The 6,000-nt window shown below is 46.8% G+C and overlaps 1 long non-coding RNA gene across 1 annotated transcript in view; it reads left to right on the top strand.

The window, feature by feature from the left end:
• Positions 1-1,715: 1,715 nt before the first annotated feature.
• LOC132534623 (uncharacterized) overlaps positions 1,716-6,000 on the top strand; it is a 487,946-nt gene continuing 483,661 nt past the window's right edge. The window contains exon 1 of the long non-coding RNA XR_009546343.1: positions 1,716-1,814. This is a non-coding gene — a long non-coding RNA (uncharacterized LOC132534623). The remainder of the gene's footprint in view (positions 1,815-6,000) is intronic.

Genomic DNA, 6,000 nt, shown 5'->3' with positions numbered 1-6,000 from the left:
GTTGAAGAGACTCTGCTTTCCCAATTTAAGAGCCTGGGTGTCTTTGTCAAAAATTTTATGTCCATAGGAGTGGTGGGGCTTACTTGTGGGCTCTCAATTCTATGCCACTGCTCAGTGTGTCTGTTCAGGTTCCAGTACCAAGCAGCTTTGATGGCGATGGCCCTAGATTACAATTTGAGATCTGGGAGTGTAATGCCTCCAGTTCCATTCTTTCTTCTCAAGATTGTCTTGGCAATTCTAGGTCTTTTCTCATTCCAGTTAAACATTGGTAGCATTTGTTCTATTCTCCCCCCCCAAAAAAAAAATTGTGGTTGGAATCTTGATGGGGCTAGCATTAAATGTGTATATGGCTCTGGGTAGTATATTCATTTTGATGATGTTAATTCTTCCAACCCACGAACATGAAATATCTTTCCACTTCTTTGTGTCTTTTTCAATTTCCTTGAGTAGTGACTCACAATTTTCAGTATACAAGCCTTTCACTTCTTTGGTTAGGTTGACTCCTAGGTATTTTAGTGTTTTTGTTGCTATAGTAAAAGGAATTGGTTTCTGGATTTCAACTTCTTCTAACTTAGTGTTTGCATAGAGGAATGCCCAGGGTTGAGTCTCATGGAATGTATTTGAGCATCTCAGTACCCGGGTTCATGCATTGACCTGGGTTCCAGCCTCTTGGAACGTGTTCTTGCCACGTGTTCCCCGTGTTGAGTTTCACTGAACAGAATTTGAACATCTCGGTACAAAGGTTTGAGCCTTGCGGGACCTGAATTTGACCTTGTGAGTACGGGGTCAAGTCTCAAGGGACACGACTTGGGTCTAATGGCATTTGGGTTCAAGCCTCATGGGACCCAGGTTTGAACCTCTCCGGGCCCTGGGTTGGAACTCCTTGGTCTCGGGTCGCTTCTCAAAGAACTCGACTTGAGCCTAGCCATACCAGGATTCGAGCTTAGTGGGACCTGGGTTTGATCCTTGTGAGCCTGGGGTCGAGTTTCGCAGGACACAAATTGAGTCTCACAACATGCAGGTTCGAGCATCGAGGGAACTCTGTTAGAGCCTCTTGGAACCCAGGTTTGAGTCACGTGTGCCCATGGTCTAGTATCATGGAATGCGATTTGAGCATCTCGGTATTTGAGTTCCAGACTCGCAGGACTCCCTTTCGAGCCAAGTGAGCCCAGGGTTGATTCCCGCAAGACACAATTTGAGTCTGCCAGCATCCGGGTTATAATCTCGCAGTACAAGGGTTCAAGCCTCTTGGTACCCGGGTTGAGTCTCGCGGGACATGGGTTCGAGCATCGTGGGCCCCAGGTTGGGTCTTGCAGGACCTGATTCGAGCATCTTGGTACCCGGGATCGAGTCTCACAGATCATGGGTTCTAGCCTATTTTGGGCGGCGTCAAGTCTCGCCTAACTGATTTGAGCTGCACAGTACCAGGGTTGGAGACTTTTGAGATATGGGTTTGAACCTCATGGGACCCAGGTTCGAGAATCGCAGGACCCGGATTCGAGCCTCTTAGGGCCCCAGTTCAAGCCTTGTGGGACTGGGGTCAAGTCCTATGGGACATGATTTGAAGCTGACAACATCCGTGTTTCCACCTAGCAGAACCTAGATTCGGGCCTCTTTGGGCCTGGGTTCAAGCCTTGTTAGCTCAATTCTCATGGAATGCGTTTTGGGCATCTTGGTAACCAGGTTTGAGACTCCCTGGATATGTGACCTCTAGATTTGTGACCTCGAGTCAGGTCTCAAGGGATTTGATTTGTGTCTCATGTCATACTAGTTTGAGAAACGCGGGAACTGTATTCAAGTCTCTTGGTGCCCAAGTTTGAGCCCCTTGGTACCCTGGTTTGAGTCTTGCGGGACCCGGGTTCGAGCATGGGAGCTCATGCATGCCTGTGGCTTTACCTGCTTTGGTGGAGGTGTGTGGAAGGGGGTTGCCGCCTGATCGGACTGGGGGTTTCCTGCACCTGCGATCATCCAGCCATCTGGTTACCTCCCTGCCTGACTTACAGGTCCCAGCTGCCTAGAGTGTGTGGTCGCCCAGCGTCCCTCTCTGCCATGTGAGTCACCAGTTCTATGCCCTTCGTCTCTGTCGCCAATGCCTGCAGTTAACTCCCTCCGTCCCCTGCCACCATGCCAATGTTCCGACTGGCATGCAAGTGTGGCCATGCCCCGGGGATTCATCGACATGGCCAATGATCCACGGGAAGGCCTCGACGCCATGCGGCTGCTCTCGGGCCTTGAGCCATTCTGTGTTGGTAGCTCTCCTTCCCCACGTCTGGTCGGTCTCACTCTGTGGTGTGCGTGTGGCGCCCTCCTGCCTCTATTGCCCTCACACCCCCCTTCCAGGGTGGGGCCTTTCTCCTGTCACACACACGCAGGCCCTGCCCTGAGCACATGCATCTCTCTGAGATGCAACCTCAGATCAGACATGGCGACCCGCTGAATTTAAGCATATTAGTCAGCAGAGGAAAAGAAACTAACCAGGATTCCCTCAGTAAAGATGAGCCCAGCACTGAATCCCCACCATGTGGTGGGGAGTGGGAAATGTGGATTATGGAAGACCTAAACTGCAGCGCTGCTCATGGGGGGGCCAAGTCCTTCTGATTGAGGCCCAGCCCATGGATGGTGTGAGGCTGGTAGGGGCCCCCAGCATGCCAGGGCCCAGCTATTCTCAGAGTTAGTTGCTTGCGAATGCAGACCAAAGCGGATGGTAAACTACATCTAAGCTAAATACCAGCACAGACTGATAGTCAACAAGCACCATAAGGGAAAGTTGAAAAGAACATTGAAGAGGTAAACAGGTGGGGTCCCTGCAGTCCGCCCAAAGGATTCAACCTGGCGAAGCATGGCCAGCCATGCCGTTGGTCCGGCGCATCTTTCCCATTCCCTGTTCCTCCCGACCTCATCACCCATGTGTCCGTCCTTGGGCCTTTGCCACTTGGGTCCCCTCTCCCTGCTGGGGGTCCCCATTGGTGCATGTGCTCATTGGGGGTTGTGTGGGAAAAGCCAGAGTTGGGGCTGCCAGGGGCCTTCTCCCCCGTGTCCCCCACTGCTACCGCCCCCAACCAATGGCACTTTGAGGCCTCAGAGGAAAAAGTGAAGGTCTTTTGTATAACCTTTTGTTATACAACTTCTTTTGTATAAACCAAACACCTTCTTTGTCGCCCCTTCTTTCTTTTTCTCTCTCTCTCTCTAATGAGGGTCTTATTTCTTCATAAAACAACAAGAGCTGAAACAGCGTTGACAAGAATAAAATTAACAACTACAACAATGGTAACAACAAGGGCAACAAAATGGGAGAAAACGGCCTCCAGGAGCAGTGGAGTTGTAGTAGAGGCAGGCACTGAGCACCAGCCATAATACAAACAAACAAGCAAAAAAAAAAAAGTAAAAAAAAGTAAAAAGAAAAAGAAAGAAAGAAAGAAAAGAAAACAAGAGTTGAATAGTGCTCTGTTAAAAATTAAAATATAATATTAGTAATACTCATAATAATTTACTAAAAATAAGTTGAATAAAAATTAAATTCATTTCTTCCTTCTATTCTTTCAGAGCTAGGTGTAGGTGTGTTTAGGAAACTGTAAACCCTCCTTGAATGGCAGCAACAACAACAGGAACAGCAACAGCAGCGTAGGGTGAGTGTTCAAGGAAAAGAAAATAGACCTAACTGTCCTTCCTCTCTCCCTGCCACCCCACCCAGGTTTAGTGTCTGTGGCTAGGTGTCTGCAGTACAGATCCACTGCTGCTAGAGGCCATTTTCCCCCCTTTGTATGACCCTGGTTGTTTATCATTGCTGTTGTTATTATTGCTGTCATTGTTGTCTGATAGGACAGAGAGAAATCCAGAGAGGAGGGGAAGACAGAGGGAGAGAGAAAGATAGACACCTGGGGGTCTTGACTGTAGCTCTGTGGTTTGGGAGCACATGGTACAAAGTGCCAGGACCAGGGTGGGCAGCTCAGGTCAAGCCTCATGCATGATGGGGGCAGGGGCAGGGTGGGGGTTCCTCGATGAAGTTGTGAAGCAGGTCTGCTTCCTGCCATGTGTACTATAACCAGCTGCACTACAACCTGGGGCTTCCCAGTCCCACCATTCTTTCCAGAGAGAGAGTAGGGTGTGAGAAAACATGAAAACCACACACCACTGCCTTTGGAGTTCCATCTTTTCTCATCCTTAGTGTTATCCTGTGGTTTCTTAGATTTCTTCCTATGATTTGAAATGTTACATTGTGGCAGTCCAGAAGGTTGTGCAGTGGATAAAGTATTGGACTTTATCCACATTAACGACAAGGTCCTGAGTTCGATCCCTGGCAGCACATGTACCAGAGTGTTGTCTGGCTCTTTCTCTGTTGCCCCTCCTATCCTTCTGATTCAGAAATAAGTACAATCTTTAATAAAATAAAATAAAACTAAAGTGACAAACCTTTGTGTCCTTAACCCTATTACCATGTAAATGGATAGTTTTATTGATGCCTCCATCTGAGGGCATGTGTCACATAAGGGGACTGAAGGGAAGAAGGGAGAGAGTGAGAAAAAAAATTTAAAAAGGGTTGGTAGTGGTGATGGAGGAGGAGGAGTAAGGGGGGATAGTCAATGGATTAAAGTGAGGCAGTCAATTAATAATTAATCATAAATCAATTTCTTTCTGAGCTCAGGGTGTGTGTATTTAGGAAAGTATATACCCCTCCAAAAGGGGAGAGGGGTGAATTCTTAGAAAAAAAAGAAGAGGCCTAATCCCTCCACCTTTTCAGTGTGTATGCCTGTGTGTGGGGGGGCAATGTCACTGTGTAAATAGCCTTTATGCAAACAAACACCAACATCTGTGGACTTCCACCTATTTTCATTTTTGTTGCTGTCTTGTAAACTTTCGGATGTTCTTATTTTAAATATCAAATGATATTTTAGTCTGAACCTTTTCAGATCACATGCAAAGAAATGGCATTCATCAGTTACACTCATCTCTCTCTCTCTCTCTCTCTCTCTCTCCCTTACTGCCCTCCCAAAAATTTTCTTGGAGATGGGACTTAGAACAAAAAAATGTGTGTGTGTGTGTGTGTGTGTGTGTGTGTGTGTGTGTGTATGAGAGAGAGAGAGAGAGTTGTGTATATGCCTGTCTTTTGGTAGGTCACCCTTTTTCACACTTTTCACCATTAATAAAGGAATAGATTTATCACAGATAGTCTCATGCCTGAGTCTCCCAAGTACCAGGTTCAATTCCCTACCCTCCCCCCAACATAAAGGAGAGTTGAGCAGTGCTGGGGTGGCAAGAAGGATGGTAAACAGACATAATTATGTATAATTATACATATAATTATATTTATATACATTTTCTATTTTTAAAACATAGGAACAGAGGCATTGAAACAGGAATATGGGAACATTGGTCCTTTCTGGTTTGACAGTGTTGTGCTCACAGGAGACCTTTCTCTCTCTCTCTTTCTTTCTTTCCTTCCTTCTTTCCTTTCTTCCTTTATGGGGGGAGCTGCTAATGGTTTAGTGTTGACAGAAAAATACAGCAGTTTGTACATGTACAACATGTCTCATCTTTCCACATAACTCTGCAACCCCCTCTAGGTCCTCCTCTCCCATCATATCCCAAGAGCTGAACACTCCCCTGACCCCCATCCCAGAGTCTGTTACATAGATGCAATACATGAGAGACTGACATCTTTCTCTCATTAGTATTTCAATGCTGGAATCAAAAATATTGTCCATGCCTCCGCCTCCTCCTCCTCTGCCTGTGTCTGTAGCCTCGGGCTCCCCCTCCCCCACTAAAGAAATTTCTTTTATTTATTTATTTTATTTTCCATGGAGAAATGACCACTGACCAAAAGTTGGGGAGATGGGGAGGAGGAGGTGTGTCCTTTCTAGAAATCGATAGTGTTTTTGTAAGGAGAATGAATGAATGAACTGGATCTCAGCAGTGTGGACCATCCTTTCAATGGCTTCATTCAGATGCAGATAGTCCCAGCTTTGGGGCTGGATGGTCTTTCTTTCAAAGTTGTACTTTCTC

This window comes from Erinaceus europaeus, chromosome 19 (assembly GCF_950295315.1).
Source record: "Erinaceus europaeus chromosome 19, mEriEur2.1, whole genome shotgun sequence".
NCBI lineage: Eukaryota > Metazoa > Chordata > Mammalia > Eulipotyphla > Erinaceidae > Erinaceus > Erinaceus europaeus.
Note: the sequence above shows the minus strand (reverse complement) of the source record. Positions and strands in the feature narration are given on the sequence as shown.